The sequence below is a fragment of the Hevea brasiliensis genome, chromosome 10 (genome assembly GCF_030052815.1).
Source record: "Hevea brasiliensis isolate MT/VB/25A 57/8 chromosome 10, ASM3005281v1, whole genome shotgun sequence".
NCBI classification, from domain to species: domain Eukaryota; kingdom Viridiplantae; phylum Streptophyta; class Magnoliopsida; order Malpighiales; family Euphorbiaceae; genus Hevea; species Hevea brasiliensis.
This window is the reverse complement of record NC_079502.1, coordinates 88,738,268-88,757,177: the sequence shown is the minus strand read 5'-3', so window position 1 is coordinate 88,757,177 and position 18,910 is coordinate 88,738,268. Positions and strand designations below refer to the sequence as shown.

Below are 18,910 nucleotides of genomic sequence, written 5' to 3'. Positions count from 1 at the left end.
GGTATATACTTCTCTTCCTTCTCTTCAATTTTCTCTTTACATTTTTCTGCACTCTCTTGATTTTCACTCTCATCAGTTTCTTTCTCATTTTCTCTCTTCTCACTGTTTTCACTCTTCTCATCTTTTATAACTTTCCCACTTCTTAAAGTAATAGCTTGACACTGCTCTCTTGGGTTTTCTGGTTGACTTGGAAGCTTACCAAAAGATTTAGTACTTGAGGAAGACGCTTGTTGTGCAATCTGATTTTCCAGCATTCTGTTATGTGTTTGCATCTGTTCCAGCCTTGCTTTCATTTCTCTCATCTCCTCATCATGCTTATTTTGGTTAGCAAGAATCTGTTGTAATAAAGATTCAGTGGTGGAATTTTGTTCTTGCTATTTTGGTGGAGGATTCATATTTTTCTGCTGAAAATTAGGCAATGGTTGCCTATTTTGCTGATATGGAACTCCTTGTTGCTGTTGTGGTTGAAAATTCTGATTTGGAACTTGACTTTGCTGATTTCCCCATGAAAAGTTGGGATGATTCCTCCAATTTGGATTATAAGTTTGAGAATAAGAATTCCCCATTTGCTTGTTTCCATAATTACTAACATATGCTGCTTGTTCTCCATAATCTACTCCACAGCTGGTAGTTTCCTCTGCATAAGCCACTTGTTGTGAACTTCCAGATGATGATGTTGAACTAACCAACATACTCAAGTCTTCCATCTTCTTAGCCAAAACATTAGTAAGTGCATCAAACTTTGCATTAATCATGTTCAATGGATCAAGATCATACATTCCAGCAGCTTGCCTTTTTTGAGTTGGAGCTGGTCCTCTTGGACTACTCCAAAGATGAGTATTCTTTGCAATTTTCTCCAATAGCTCATAAGCTTCATCTTCATGCTTCATAATAAATTCTCCTCCTGTTTGAGCATCAATAATCCCTCTGATTGCAGGAGTGACATTGGTGTAAAAATTCTGGTTTATCATCCATTTCGGAATGGCATGATGTGGGCATTGTCTCTCTAATTCCTTCCATCTCATCCATGACTCATATAGAGTTTCATCTTCTCTTGGTCTGAAAGCTGTCATTTGATTCCTCAGTTCTTGAGTTTTTCCAGGTGGAAAATATTGTGCAAGAAATGCATCAGTGAGTTGCTCCCAATTTGTAATGGAGTTGTGAGGTAAAGAATCAAGCCAATCCAATGCTCTATCTTTCAAAGAGAATGGGAATAGCTTTAATCTTGCTGCATCATCAGACACTCCAGGTTGTTTTTGCATGTCACAGATCATAGCAAACTTCTTCAGATGTGTGTGTGGATTTTCAGAAGGATGTCCTCCGAATTGAGAATTCTGAATCATTTGAAGAACTCCAAAATCCATCTTGTAGCTATTTGCATCGATTCTTGGTCTTGCTATGCTTTCTCTCAAGTCATCAAAACGAGGAAAAGCATGATCCATCATACTTCCCCTAGGCACATTAGCATTAATAACTTCTTCACCTTGGGCTTCATTTTTATTGTTTCGATCATTTCCAGCATTACCAACACCAATTCTAATTCTTTCATCAGCCATGTCTGCTTCTAATTCAGTTTCTCTCAAAGCTTCTTTTCTTTTTCTGGTTTCTTTCTTGTTGGCTTTACAAAATTTCTCAATTTCAGGATCAAACAATAAGAATGTGTCACTTGTGTTTCTAGCTCTTCTCATAAAAGATTAAAAGTACCTGAAAAAGAACAAACAAACACAAAATGAAAAGATAACAAAGATAAAACTATAAACAACTAAAATAATCAAAAATTCAATCTTAAACAAACAACTCCCCGGCAACGGCGCAAAAAACTTGATGTGGCCCAACCGCAAGTGCACGGGTCGTACAAGTAATACAGTAAAGATATCGTTCCCACGAGGAGTTGAGTTAATGATTGAATTTTTGAAATAAAAGTTGACTAAATCGAAGTATTTTTGAAATTAAAGTAATGAATTGATGGGTATTGAGAATGTGAAATCTATATGTGCAAAATTAATATTCTATTCATCAATGTATTAATTAAACTAAAATTGCATCAAATTGAAATAAGCAAGTTCAAATATGGCAAGATTCTAAAATGGCAAGCAATTAAATTCAATTGAAAATTAGCAATGATAAAAAGGCGATTCCGGAGTTCGGGATTTCATATTCGAGCTATTTTGGGATTTTTAATTGGTTATCCAATCTTGTGAAACTAATGGGTTTTAAGGAGATTAATTCTTAAATCCTTTGAATTCCCTTTCGAGTGAGACAAAAAGTGCATTAATCAATATAATCCTACTTTCGTGGACTTAGAATTAATTAAGACCCATTAAGTTCTTTTAATTAATCTGTGAATCCTCTTAATCCTTAGCCTATTTCTAGGTCTAAGTTAATTAAGTCCAATTTCTTGATTATCTATCACAAGGCCTTCTCCTTTTGGTGCTTCAACCATAGATTAAGAACATTACTTAATAGGATCCTACACTAAGCATGTCATTAAGCACATAAGAAATGAATAAAACTCATTAAGACCACAAAATATGGATTACCCAATCAAAATCCACAAAATATCTCAAATATTACAGCCCTTACTCCAGAATCAAAGGTAAACTACTCACTATCCATAATGTTTACAAGAAAATCTAAGTTTATATGAAAATAAGCTTTAATCTAAGCTAAGAAACAAGAAATTAAACAATAGAAATGTAGGAAAATATAAGGGAAGAAAGAAATCTGCAAATCTTGGTTGAAAATGGTGTGGAAGGTGAAAGTGACTCTTCAAATTCTGCCTCTCTTCTCCTTTCCTTTTCTGCTCCTTGTCTCCCTTCTAAAATGGGAAAATGAGACTATTTATAGCATTTTTCTGACATGGAGCCCTAAAATGGTATGTTCTAAGAGGAATTATCTGAGCGAATCTTTTGCCAGCTCATTAATGAACTCTTTATGGGATCGCATAAGTGGATTTGTATAAGTTATGCGATCCCTTATGCGATTCACTGATTCTGGTTCACTTATGCGAAACTGCATGACTTGGTGCATAGGCTATGCAAAATTCCGTGAAGGTGCATAAGGGAGGCGAGAATGTGCATAAGCTATGCAGTCTCCTTATGCACATTTCGGTTGGTTCTGGAACAGTGATTTTTCTCCTTATGCAGATCTGCATAGCTTATGCGGTAAGTTATGCACAATTTGATCAATCCATATTTCAGCTTGAAAACTTATTTTTGACATCTTTGGCTGTAGAAGTCACTCCTCAATGGCAAAATTTCTCTTCAGTCCTTCAAAAACACCATTTTTCCTACAAAACAAAGTAAAAGATACAAATTAATCCAAAATCGACAATTATGGAAAACTAACTAATTAACTAATGAAATTAGCTAAAAATAACTAATAATAGAATAAAATAGCTATGAAATTAGACCTAAATGACTATGCAAAATGTATGCATCACTTAAGATCTCCCATATTGAGCTTCTCATAAATGGAGAGGGGCATAAGGCTAACACTAGCCCCTAAATCACATAAAGCTTTTGTAGAACATGATTCCCCAATGTGGCATGGAATTGAAAAACTCCCTGGATCCGTGAGCTTTGGAGGAAGTTTCCTTTGGAGGATAGCATCGCATTCTTACATCACAAAGCTACAGTTTCATGGTCTTCAAGTTTCCTCTTGTTTAAGAGAATTTCTTTTAAGAATTTTGCATAAGAGGGCATTTGTGAAAGAGCATCAATAAAAGGCACATTTATGTATAGCTTCTTCAAAGCCTCTAAGAACTTTCCAAATTGCTTATCAAGCTTGGCTTTTTGAAATCTTTGTGGAAAGGGGAGTTGAGGTTTGTAAGGATCTGGAGGTATATATTTCTCTTCCTTCTATGCAATTTTCTCTTTACATTTTTCTGCACTTTCTTTCTCACTTTCTTGTTTTTCACTCTCATCAATTTCTTTCTCATTTTCTCTCTTCTCACTCTTTTCACTTTTCTTATTTTTTTCACTCTTCTCATTATTTACAACTTTCCCGCTTCTTAAAGTAATAGCTTGACACTGCTTTCTTGGGTTTTCCGGTTGACTTGGAAGTTTTCCAAAAGACTTGGTACCTGAGGAAGATGCTTGTTGTGCAATCTGATTTTCCAACATTCTGTTATGTGTTTGCATCTGTTCCAGCCTTGCTTTCATCTCTCTCATCTCTTCATCATGCTTATTTTGGTTAGCAAGAATCTATTGTAATAAAGCTTTAGTGGTGGAACTTTGCTCTTACTGTTTTGGTGGAGGTGCAGGATTCATGTTTCTCTGCTGAAAATTAGGCAATGGTTGCCTATTTTGCTGATATGGAATTCCTTGTTGTTGTTGTGGTTGAAGATTCTGATTTAGGACTTCACTTTGCTGATTTCCCCATGAAAAGTTGGGATGATTCCTCCAAGTTGGATTATAAGTTTGAGAGTAAGAATTCCCCATTTGTTTGTTTCCATAATTACGAACATATGCAGCTTGCTCTCCATAGTCTACTCCACAGCTGGTAGTTCCTTATGCATAAGCAACTTGTTGTGAACTTCCAGATGATGATGATGAACTAACCAACATACTTAAATCGTCCATCTTCTTAACCAAAACATTTGTAAGGGCATCAAACTTTGCATTAATCATGTTGAATGGATCAATGTCATACATTCCAGCAGTTTGCCTCTTTTGAGTTGGAGCTGGTCCTCTTGGACTACTCCAAAGATGAGTATTCTTTGCAATTTTCTCCAATAGCTCATAAGCTTCATCTTCATGCTTCATAATAAATTCTCCTCTTGTTTGAGCATCAATTATCCCTCTAATTGCAAGAGTAACATTGGTGTAAAAATTATGGTTTATCATCCATTTTGGAATGGCATGATGTGGGCATTGTCTCTCTAATTCCTTCCATCTCATCCATGATTCATAGAGAGTTTCATCTTCTTTTGGTCTAAAAGTTGTCATTTGATTCCTCAATTCTTGAGTTTTTCCAGGTGGAAAATATTGTGCAAGAAATGCATCAGTGAGTTGCTCCCAATTTGTAATTGAGTTATGAGGTAAAGAATCAAGCCAATCCAATGCTCTATCTTTCAAAGAGAATGGGAATAGCTTCAATCTTGCTGCATCATCAGATACTCCAGGCTGTTTTTGCATATCACAAATCATAGCAAACTTCTTTAGACGTGTGTGTGGATTTTCAGAAGGATGTCCCCAAAATTGAGAATTTTGAATCATTTGAAGAACCCAAAATCCATCTTGTAACTATTTGCATCAATTCTTGGTCTTGCTATACTTTCTCTCAAGTCATCAAAATGAGGAAAAGCATGATCCATCATACTTCCCCTAGGCACATTAGCATTTACAACCTCTTCACCTTGGGCTTCATTTTCATTGCTTCGATCATTTCCAACATTGCCACCAATTCTAATTCTTTCATCAGCCATGTCTACTTCAATTTCAGTTTCTCTCAAGGCTTCTTTCCTTTTTCTGGTTTCTTTCTTGTTGGCTCTACAAAATTTCTCAATTTCAGGATTAAACAATAAGGATGTGTCACTTGTGCTTCTAGCTCTTCTCATAAAAGATTAAGAGTACCTAAAAAACAAACAAACACAAAATGAAAAGATAACAAAGATAAAACTATAAACAACTAAAATAATCAAGAATTCAATGTTAAACAAACAACTCCCCGACAACGGCCAAAAACTTGATGTAGCCCAACCGCAAGTGCGCGAGTTGTACAAGTAATATAGAAAAGATATCATTTCCACGAGGAGTTGTGTTAATGATTGAATTTTTGATATAAAAATTCTAACTAAATTGAATTGTTTTTGAAATTAAAGTAATAAATTAATAGATATTGAAGTGTGAATTCTATATGTGTAAAATTAATAATCTATTCAACAATGTAATGATTTAACTAAAATTGCATTAAAATAAGCAAATTGAAATATGGCAAGATTTAAAATGGCAAGTAATTAAATTCAATTAGAAATTAACAATAATACAAAGGTGATTAGGAGTTAGGAGTTCATATTCAAGCTATTTTGGGATTATTAAATAGGTTATCCAATCTTTTGAAACTTACGGGTTTTATTGAGATTAATTCTTAAATCCTTTGAATACCCTTTCGAGTGGGACAAAGAGTGCCTTAATCAATCTAATCCTACTTTCGTGGAGTTAAAGTTAATCAAGACCCATTAAGTTCCTTAATTAATCTGTAAATCCTCTTAATCCTTAGTCTATTTCTAGATCTAAGTTAATTAAGTCCAATTTCTTGATTATCTATCACAAAGCTTTCTCCTTTCAGTGCCTCAACCATGGATTAAGAACATCACTTAATGGGATCCTACACTAAGCATGTCATTGAGCACACAAGAAATGAATAAAACTCATTAAGACCACAAAATATGGATTACCCAATCAAAATCCACAAAATATCTCAAATATTACATCCCAACTCCAGAATCTAATGAAAACTACTCACTATCCATAATATTTACAAGATATTCTGAGTTAATATGGAAATAAAACTTTAATCTAAGCTAAGAACTAAGAAACCCAATACAAGAAAGGTAAGAAATATGTAAGAAAGGAAAGAAAATTCCAAATCATGCGGAAATGGAGGGTGGCGTTTTTGCTCCTTTTGACTCTTGACCATCGCTACTCTCTTTTCCTTTTTCCCCCCTTTCTACAATGGGATAAGGGTCTATTATATCTTTTTTTCTGACAAAGAGCTCTAAAATGGTGTGTTTTTCTGAGAGAATCTTCTGCCAGCTCATTATGAAGTCTTTATGGGACTGCATAAGTTATGCAGTCCCTTGTGCAGTTTTCGGCTGGTTTCTGGCTCTCTGTGCGAAGCTGCATGAGCATGGTGCAAGACTGCATAAGTTATGCAGATTTCGGCAGGTTTGGGACATTGTTTCTTCTCCTTGTGCAGAACTGCATAACTTATGCGGCAAGTTATGTGCAATTTGGCCAATGCATACTTCAACTTTGAAACTTGTTTTTGACATCTTTGGCTGTAGAAATCACTCCTCAATGGCAAAGTTTCTTTTTAGTCCCTCAAAAACACCATTTTACCTACAAAACAAAGTAAAATTACAAAAAAAAGTGGCAATTATGAAAAACTATCTAAATAACTAATGAAATTAGCTAAAAGTGACTAATAATCAAATAAAATGACTATGAAATTAAACCTAAATGACTATGCAAAATGTATGTATCACTCTCTACTTCCTCCTCTATCGGTCCTGGAGGTTCGTGCTCTGAAGGATCAGATGCCATCGATCCTACAAAATAGACAAAGAAACAGATCTGCATTAGTGTCACCTCGACTCTATTTAAAGGCCCATGCATGTAATGCACTCCATCTATTTCTAACTATTTAGGTTTAGGACCGCCTAAACCTCTACTCTGATACTACTAAATGTGACGCCCCTCACCCGTCTACAGTGTAGCCAAGCAATGAGTGCCACATTCGGTGCTGAAGCATCCTATCTTGTCCTGTCATGTCTATTGTAAATTTTAATGTCATTTAAAATAGGTAATTTATGTGTAGAATTTTTTTTTTTAGATCTTATTTCTGTGGAGACCCAGACAGATCCTCCTCTGTTTTATCAGCATCTGGCGGGTTTCACTATCACCTATTAACATATTCATAGTCATCTCACATATTTCCATATCACATTCTCCTTTATCATATCATTCAAAACTATTTATGAGATCTCAAAATGAAGTACCATCTATTGCATTCATATGGAAATTCATAGATAATAAATTATAAGTTTTCATTTCAATCTCAAGTTTAATTTCAAGTCCAAAATGAAATACATCATAAACTAGTAATTACATCATGACTAAACATAATGAACCAAAATACTAGTCTATACATGGGCATACAAAAGACCGGTAAGGTGACTCGGGCGATGGCGAGATCTAGTCGAGCTGCATCGATTGCACTCTCAGTCTTCTTCTTTGTACTGCCGGCTACTAGGCTGATCTCCAGTACCTACGCGATGGAAAACCAACGCGCTAAGCATAACGCTTAGCGATGCATAATTTATAATAACAATAATTTAACATTTGAAATAATATCTGCAAGTTATAATTTCTGGGTCTTTTATATTTTTATTGCTCTTTAGAAATAATTAACATTTTCGGAATCTTTTATGATTACTTGTTGTATTTTAAGGCTTAATTAATTTTTATCAGTGCCCAAGAAACCTATAACAAATTATAAAAGCTGGATTCACTAGTGTATCTGGTTAGACGACCATATGTCTATCGATATCGTCTGTCGAGCACGAGGCGGTATCGGACATGAGACTCGCTGTCAAGCTTGTAAAGCCAGAAATAAAGTAGGCACAATGGCCAGTAAGTAGGCATATAGCCTGTACAACAATCATACCAGACATATATTGTCAGTGCATGATTTTCTCGATAGGCAGTACTGCTATCTGTAGTCCCTAATTGGTATACCAATTTATCCAAACTAAATAAATAAGTCTAGGTATACTATAGGTAATTAAACATTTTTAATTAATTTAGCACTATTCACTGTTACTATTTTCTAATACTGTTCATTGGTACCATTAATTTCATATTAATAGGACATTAGTCCCAATTTATATATTCATATCATTTTTAATATTTAATTTTCCTTATGAGTATTTTAATTATCATATATAGCATTTTTCCCATGAACCTTTCTTTAGGTTCATGTTGATGTGTTATCTTTATCTAGGAATTTGACTAGGTTAGGATGTCTATTTAGTCACACTTCCTTCATAACAATTGCTCCTCTATGTTTAAACTTGAATTTCAGTTTTTGAATCACTGAATTTGGGTTTATAGAACTCAAGTTATGGTCAAAATACCAAAGGAACAGTATTTTGGACAATTTCTAGGTTGGCAGTTTTAGTGACTAAACTTTTACTAATAATTTGATTTGGTTAAAGGCAAAACTGGGTCAAGTGGTCTTCATGAAAAGTGTAGCCCTATGTCTAAGCTTTCTATTGATGAAATTTTAGGTCATTTGGACTAGTATAGAGAGAGTTATGACCAAATGAACACGTACTGTTCATTTGGTCATTTTTTGGGTTGGCAGTTTTAGTTACCCAAATTGTGCTAACAATTTGAATTGGTTAACGGCAAAACTGGGTCAAATGGTCTTCATGAAAAGTGTAGCCCTATGTCTAAGCTTTCCATTGATGAAATATTAGGTCATTTGGACTAGTATAGAGAGAGTTATGACCAAATGAACATAGTGTTTGGTTATCCAGGTTTGGGCAGAGAATTGGTCATGATTTTAACAAAATTTGGGCAGGGTTTCTTCTTGAAAAATGAAGGTTTGGATGTCCCAAAACACCTCCAATTGGCCTTATGTCAATTAGAGTCACACATTGTCAGTTAGGGTTCAACAAACACAATGAACTCATTGAGTCCCAACCTGCAAAAATTTTGACACTCCCAAAATTCAATCTCCTCCTCCAAACCCCAAATAAGCATACATGTCACTTCTATTATCATCAATCTCAACAAAATTAGGTCAAATTCAAAAATGTCATAAAATCCTCACTTTCAAGTGTACAGCCCTAATTTCAAACATCAAATTCACATATATAACCATAAAATCAATTCCCACATATAATACCTTGTTAATTAACTTCCTTAGCTAAACTAAAACCAACAAAATCCATCATTTTCATAGTTCCTCTAGGGCTGCCTAATTCAAGGGTTTCTTTCCCAAATTTTTCTTTTTAATTTCATGTAAATCTTCACTTAAAGAAGAGATTAAGAGTTTTGAGCACTAACCTTTTTTTGTAACTTGTTAAACTTCACTTTACTTGCTTCTTTTTGATATTTATAGCTTCCTTAGGGTGTGGGAAGTATTTTTTGTGAAGTGGGCTATGGATTTTGGGTGGATTAAGCTTGAGAAATCAAGCTTGGAAGCTTGAATATCAATGGAGGAAATGGGAGCATGGGCAGCCGGCAATGTAGAGGGAGAGAGAGAGAAAGAGTGGAGAAGAAGGTGGGTTGGTGGGGATTTGTCTCTTATGGTTATATATATATATATATATATATATATATATATATATATATATATATATATATATATATATTTATATGTGTACTCTATTTTTTTTAAATTTTCATAAGCTTTTCTTTTCTTTTCTTTTCCTTTCTTTTCTTTTCTTCTTTCCTAATTCAACTCATAATATTAATTTGTGTTAATTATTTTTATTCTCTAAATTTTATTTTGACATTTAGGTCAAAATTCACCTCTGGGAGTGAAATGACCAAAATGCCCTTCATAATGCATATCGGGTTATTTTTATTATTTTTGTACCAATTTATAAATCCTCTAAACTTTAATTTATTTTTCTCTAAATTTTTCCTATATTTTCTTAACATTTATTTCTTCAATTTATGCCTCCTCACTATAGTTTAGGTGTAGTTCCAGACATTTTGACTGTCCGAACAGACATGAGTCGTCGGAATAGTAAAATGTACGGACTACCTATGGTGAGGGCGTTACACGAAGCGAATCGAACCAAAGAACTATACCGAACCAATAGAAACCATATCGAATTTTGATTCTTTATTTTAGTTCTAGTCCTTCACTAAAAACCGAACTGAAATCATACCGAAACCGAACTAAGAATCAAATTTATATATACGTTTTTCAATGCTTTTTTAGATGTATTATATACTTTCAAAATATATATATATATATATATATCATTATGAACTAAATACAACCTAATATTAAATTTTATTTTTCTATATTTTCTTAATAATTTTAATTATAAATACATTAAATTACCTTATAATTCTTAATTATATTTGTATCTTATAGTTAAATATTATATGATTAATAAATAGTTAACATGTATATTTAATATACTTATACTATTATATTATATAATATATTTAATCTTAAATTATATATACATCTTATAATTAAAGATTATATAATTTAGGTATAGCTAGACGATATATTTTATGATATATTATGTATTAATAACCCAATTCAAAACTTAAATGCTAATTTAAGTATAACTTTTTAAAGAAATAATTACATAAAATTATTTTAAGAACCGAGAGCCGAATCAAAACCGAAAAACTGAGAATCATATCGAATCAAAACCAAAACAATGAAGAACCAAACTAAAATCATACCGAAATTTTGGTTCAATTTCAATTCCTTGGCAAACTTCAAATCGAACCAAACCGAACACCCCTATTACACATATTAAACTTTTTAGAATTAAAAAGATATTGAATTTTTATACTAAAAAAGAAAAGAGAATGTTGCATATAGCGCTTTCCTAAAATGATATATATATATATATATAGTTAATTATGTATTTGCATATATTAAAATCTTTAGTAGTCTAAGGCCTTATTAATAAAGTAAAGCATGTAAAAATATAAATTCCAATCTGAGATCTGAACCGAACCTGGTTGGGTCACACTCCATCCAAAACATAATTTAGACAATTAGCAATTAACGTTGGGTTGGTATGGAGAGCACGTTCCAACGTGCTCTCTATTGCTTGATTAAACCATAATTAAATCACAATTTTCTTTTTTTTAGATTAGCTCTATAAAATGTGTTTTTTATTCTGTTTTATATTCTTTTAATAAAATATAAATTTATTTATCTATTTATTTTTAAAGTAAAATGATAAATATTTTTATTTATATGAATTCTATGAAAATCCAATTATTTAATTTTAGAATTAATTGAAAGAAATCTTCACCTTATGTTAATAAATCAATAATAATTTACTCTACTATCTATTATTAATTATGAAGTATATTTAAATTTCTATTATTCTATTAAATACTTGATTATATTATATATCAACACTTATCATTTAAATTTCTAACTGGATTTCCCTGTTTTAAGTTAAATAATTTCTTCTTTTATATATATATATATATATATATATATATATATAAACCTAAATGTATAATAATTCTTAATTTTAGGTGTTCCAATTATCTACTAAAAATGAACATTGAAAGGCATTAGAAAATACAACAAAGGGTTCCTATAGAAACTCTTCCTCTTTTCCATCTTTTTTCATATTTTTTTTTTCTAATATTTCTTTTATCTTAATTAAATATGAGGCCAATTGAAGGTGAAACTTGACTCAAAATCCCCCATTTTTCATGAAGAAACCATGCCCAAATTCTATCTATAAGTTGACCAATTTACTGTCCCAATCTGGATGTCCAGACATTGAACCCAGAAAATTGACAAAATGAACAGTACATGTTCATTTTGCCATAACTTCCTCTAGACAGGTTCAAATGACCTGATTTTTGTGTCATTGGAAAGATTAGACATAAGACTACAATTTTCATTGAGAACACCAAGCCCAGAAATGCCTCTAACCAAATGAGATCATTGGCCCAAGTGAGGTCACCAAACTGACCAAAACCATTCTGCCCAGAATTTCCTGCACTAAAGCTCACCCGACTAGTTTTGGCAAAATGGCCATAACATGGTCTATAAAAATCCAAATACAATGAAACCAATGGAAAAAGTTTTATAAGACATAGGCCTACAATATTGATCTTTTAACCAAAACCCAAAACCCAAAGGAACTAGGTCAAATGCTTAAAAGAACTTAGTACATCCAAACCTAGAAATTTACCCAATTTCATCTGACCCCGGATTAGTGTTTATAGCATATCTTCCACTAGAAAACTCCATTTAGGATGAGTCATACCTTTTCAGAAACCTAAGACATAGGAATCTAACTTTGTTTTGGAAACCTTTATCAAATTATGAATGTAAGAATCTTAAAAATCCACTCACAGTCATTGACCTGAACTGGAACCCTGAAGACATAGGGTACCTGAGTCCAGGCCAGTGATTTGGCTATAACTAATTCTAAAAAATTAGAAAAATTGTGATTTAAAATTATAAGTGACCATAAGACACAGGGCAACAAATCTTATGAAGAACACTAGACCTAAAAGTGACTGAAACTCATTCAATAAAATTTGTAAAATGCAATTACAAAATCTGCCTAGTCAAGGAACTAGAATTAGGAAGTGAACCAGTTATGATTATTTGACCATAACTTAAGTTCTAAAAGCCCAAATGACATGATTAAAAAGGGGAAACAAAGATAACACATAGAGGAACAATTTCCATGAAGAATGTATGGCCAAACAGTGGCCACATCTTAATCAATTTGCTAGATGAACTTAAGATACCCAAACTTGGACCTTGAGAAAGGTTCCAAAAATGACTTGTTACATGATATAAAGTTAATCAAAATGAATTGTTAGACATAAATTTGACATGAATGTACATGAGGTACTTATGTTCCCATCATAAGTAATATGAAAATGTTATTAAATACAACTAACACATAATATGAACTATAAATACTTAATAATATGAATTTGCCCAAAGTGTACCTAGACTTACTTATATAGTGTGGATCGATTGGTATACCAATTAGGGATTATAAACTGCAGTACTGCCCATAGGGAATGATCATTAATGGATAATATATGTCTAATATGATTGTTCTACTGGCTTTATGCCTGCCCGATGGCTATAATGCCTATTATTATTATTACTGGCTTATGCCTACTCGCTGGCCTTGTGCCTGACATGACCGTTGTACACTTGATAGACATACGGATGTCTAACTTGTATACCCTCATGTATCCAGTCTTTATAGTCTGTCATAGGTTACTTGGGCACAGAAATGAGTAGAAATCTTTAATTGAAATAAATACATGAGAAGATTGTTAAGGTGAACTTCATTGAATTAAACATAAGATACATAATAAAAAGATTCTGATTAATTTATTTTGTCCAAAGTTCTATAAACATGTAAAAGACCTAGAAATTCATAAAATTTTATATTTCCTTATAAGAATACACGTAGAATAATTATTTCAGTTATTTGTTTATTTTTATTTCAATATATGCACCACTAAGCATTATGCTTAGCGTGTTGGCTCTTATCACGCGTAGGTACAGGAGAGCCACAGCAGTAGTAGCAGTAGAGCTTAGACAGGACCTTGATCAGATCTGCTACAGAGTGGTTGTCACCTCATCAGTTGTTTTGGTAGGGCTCATGTACATATTAGATTTTGCATTTTGGTATTGTATGTAATTAAATGATGTAAATAATTTTAGATTGTATATGAATTATAAATATTGTACTTGACTTCATATGAATGAAATAAAGTATTTTATTTTCTCAAAAATTGATATGAGCATAAGGAATAATATGATGAATGAATAGATGTAAAGGATATGAATTGTTTTAACAGGTAACATGAAACCCACCATGCACTAATAGAACAGAGGAGACTCTGTCTGGATCTCCATAAAAATGAAATGGGATAAAAAAAAATTTCTACACATAATTAAGATAATATAATTAAACAAATATTGTACACGATAAAATAGGATAGAGTGCTCCGGTACTGAATGTAGCACACTTTACTTGACTACACTGTAGACGGGTGAGGGGTGTTACACACTCCATCCAAAACATAATTTAGACAATTAGCAATTAACGTTGGGTTGGTATGGAAAGCACGTTCCAACGTGCTCTCTATTGCATGATTAAACCATAATTAAATCACAATTTTCTTTTTGTTAGATTAACTCTATAAAATGTGTTTTTTATTCTGTTTTATATTCTTTTAATAAAATATAAATTTATTTATCTATTTATTTTTAAAGTAAAATGATAAATATTTTTATTTATATGAATTCTATGAAAATCCAATTATTTAATTTTAGAATTAATTGAAAGAAATCTTCACCTTATGTTAATAAATCAATAATAATTTACTCTACTATCTATTATTAATTATGAAGTATATTTAAATTTCTATTATTCTATTAAATACTTGAGTATATTATATATCAACACTTATCATTTAAATTTCTAACTGGATTTCCCTGTTTTAAGTTAAATAATTTCTTCTTTTATATATATATATATATATATATATATATATATATATATATATATAAATGTATAATAATTCTTAATTTTAGGTGTTCCAATTATCTACTAAAAATGAACATTGAAAGGCATTAGAAAATACAACAAAGGGTTCCTATAGAAACTCTTCCTCTTTTCCGTCTTTTTTCTTTCTTTTTTTTTTCTCTTTCTTTTGCTTTTTCTTTTCTTATTTAAATCTTTCTTTAGGTGTTCTTTGAGATATTCACCTATGGTTATTCTTAGATTTTTTTTTTTATCATTTAATATTCTTTCTAATAAATTTCAGATCTGTATATATTTAAAATAGATATAAATTTATCTCCTCACATCAGTGTCCGTTAGAAATGGGTATAATATTCTCTCCAATGTTGGGGTCCTGCTCTTCCCATTATTGAGAGACCTATCTCTTCTTAATGAGATTTTATTTTCTTTTTATTTCCTACAATATTTGTTGGACTTTTTGGTAATTCAGAGTATAATTTGAATCATTAACTCCTTTTAAATAGAGACTTTCAATCTTTAAGTACAAGTAATAATTTTCTATTAATGGAATATGGCAGTGTAGCCTGTTTCTCCCTTAGTTGAAGTTTAGTGCATCTTTTGTGGGCCATGGAAGCAAGTTCCTGAATAGAAATTTTTAACTGTCTATATTTATATATTTTTCTTTCATGAGAAAATTATGTTGTTCTTATATTTGATCTTTATTAGTGAATTATCCATTGAAAAAAAAAAAACAGCTATCTACTAAAAGCAATAATTAGTTGTTCGTTGAAGGATTTTTATGGACCCTGAAATGGAAAGTTGTATTCAAAGTTAAGATGATACCCATAGCTTTGTTGCAGATTGTATAAATGACACGAAATTAACAACTGGGATCATAAATGATGCTCTTTATTCAAAATAATTGCTCTTTTATTCATGAACGTATATTTTTTATGTTTTTTAAATAAGAGCTTGATGGATATTCTCTACTTCTTTGACAGCTTCTTCAACCATATTTGAAACTTTTCAGATAGTACTTATCACTCCTTATTGGACATTCTCGACTCCTTTTGCTGCTGAGACAATAATTACCACCTGTTGGTGGATATTCTCAACTTCTTTAACTGCTTCTTCAACCAAATTTAAAGATTTTGAGATAGTATTTACCATCTCTTGTTGGATATTCTCAACTCCTTTAGCTGCTTCTCCAACCAAAGTTTTTTTTTTTCATCGTGTATGACATTCGTGCCGACCCTTATGACTATTAACGCAATAAGAGGATACTAGTAAAAGTTATAACAGTTGAAGCATATTTTATGCCATTATAATTTTTAATTTGTTTTAATTTTTTTTTTTAATTTTTAGATAAAAATAAGATACTCTTTTATTCATAAATGAAGTATTTATGTTTTCAAAAAAAAGTAAATATTTTTATTATGAGTTCAACTTTATGAGTACGATTTTAATAATGGCTCTAAATCAAATATTTATAAGTATATTTTAAATTTATTATATACAAATTAATAATTTTAACAACTTTTTAATATAAGTATTTAATTTAATTATTGTGATTAATATTAAAAAAGGCATGAGCTTCACAATAATTAAATATTAATGAGAGTGTATATTAAATGCAAACTAGATATGAGTTTCACAATAATTAAATTAAATATTTTATATTAAAAAAGCATAAGTTTCACAATAATTAAATAATTATTAAAAAAAGGCACGAGTTTCACAATAATTAAATATTATCTCCATCCCATTTTAAATGATATTTAAAAAAAGAAAAATTTATCCCACTTTGTTCACTTTTTTAGAAAATTAAATAAGTATTAATCATTTTTTTTCTAATTTTATCCTTATTTATCGTTATTTTCAATGCATTTATTTATTTCTTTATCTTAATTAAATATGAGGTACTTTAGTTAATTATTAGTATTTTTTTTATAAAAATGAAGTTGTCTAATTATTTTCTTAATTTTTATATAAAAATCTTAAAAAACACTCACGATGGGATAGAGAGAGTAATTATTAAATTAAATCCTAATGAGTTCCACAATAATTAATATTAAAAAAATTGCATGAGTTTCACAATAATTAAATATTAATTAGAGTGCATATCAAATACAAACTAGATCTCAAATGAGTTTCATAATAATTAAATAAGTACTGTAATTGAGAGATCAACTTGATCCACATTTAATGTGGATCAATGGATTTTTACTAATATGAAATGTGATATTTACACTCTTACTTTTGAAGGTAAAGTTTGTCTCCATTTTACAGTGTTCCCTTTTTCTATAATTTCCCTCCAACTAATTGTTATTGATTATCCTTTTTTGGACAAATAATAATAAATTACATTTTTATTTTTAAGACATGAAAAATAAAATTTTTTCTGTACATTTATTTTCTCTACGCACATTAAAGATAACATACCTATATAAAATTATTTGAATTTTAATAACATACACATAATATTTAAATTTTAATTTTAAATATTCTAATTTTATATATATCACATAGAGTTGGCCTGGGCTATATTGATTGAATTTTTAATTGAGTAAATTGAATCAACTAATTAATTGTAAAGTCACATTAATTATATATATATATATATATATATATATATATATATATATATATATATATATATATATATATATATATATATATTTGAATCATTGGTGACAATTATCATTTAGATTAATCAACTGAATATATATTTTAGTCAATTTAATCAATTGATGATATGTAATATCATATTAATCAGATATATTTAAGTCATTTATGACAATTATCATTTAATTGATTTAATTGAATATATACTTAAAATATTACTAATTAATAATTGAATTCAATTTACAAAGTTGATAATATTCATGGAAACAAGTAAGAAGAAGTTCAGTTTAACATGATATTCTCAACTTAAAGCAAAGCAGCAACTGAGTGGAATCCTTTCCCCTCATGATGCTAAACTGCAATTGTAAGTTCAATTATCAATACCACACATGGGTAAAATTTAAATTTGTAAATGGCAATGTTAGTAGCTACAATTTGAAATTTTTTACATTCTCCCATAAAAATTGAATCATTGACCAATGTATAATTATTAAAAAAAAAAAAAAAAAGGCGTGAACTGGGTCTCTATTTTATAATAAAAATAATGAGCGAAAAGACAACATGCTTGGGTGTCCTTTAATTAATAACTTAAAAAAAAAAATAATGAGAGGTTTGGTTTTATAGATAAAAACGTTAGCCACACCCATCAACTTTTTCACACTCCTTTCCATCGTAGCCGTTCATTCCCATCAAGCTCGCTTCATCAGTGTTTTGAAAAAAAAAAAACAAAAAAAAAAAAAAAAAACTTCAACGATTGCGTTTTGATTTTTCAACTATGGCTGAAGGTGAAGAAAATCATAATATACAAGAAGAGCTGGTACTATGAAGTATAATTTATGAGTTATAATATTAATTAATTATTTTTTTTGTTAATTTACATGCTCTCTCAGAATTATATGCGTTTGAATCGATTATTTGAATGGTTTCTAAAGGTGTTTGGGTGCTTAGAAAATTGTAAACCATAAGAAAGTGAAAAATTATTCCTAAGATCAAGTCCAATAGACCGGACCGATTGATATTGTAGCTTTTTGAATTTAAATCAGAGAAATAATTACTGTATTGACTATGATTACGGTAATTGACTATGATTCCTATTATCTTTAATTTTATGAAGTGCTTTTGTGAATAATTAAATATTAATTTAATTTTTAATATATAAATTAAATTGATAATAATAGATTAATTTTAACCATTCAGTAAATTTTACTTAATTTAATTTAGCAACTCTATAGATAGGAAATACTTGTACATGAAAATTTTTTATAAACAACAATCCCTGTTTGAATTAATTACATACGGTAGGTTTAGAAAATGTATTTT

At 30.5% G+C, this 18,910-nt stretch overlaps 2 non-coding genes across 2 annotated transcripts; both read left to right on the top strand.

Annotated features, from left to right (window-relative positions):
* The first annotated feature begins 981 nt into the window (after positions 1–981).
* LOC131170011 (small nucleolar RNA R71) lies at positions 982–1,088 on the top strand. Its single transcript, XR_009140955.1, has one exon. It is a non-coding gene; the product is annotated as a small nucleolar RNA R71 (small nucleolar RNA).
* Positions 1,089–4,857: 3,769 nt separating this feature from the next.
* LOC131169879 (small nucleolar RNA R71) lies at positions 4,858–4,964 on the top strand. Its single transcript, XR_009140826.1, has one exon. It is a non-coding gene; the product is annotated as a small nucleolar RNA R71 (small nucleolar RNA).
* The last annotated feature ends 13,946 nt before the right edge of the window (positions 4,965–18,910 follow it).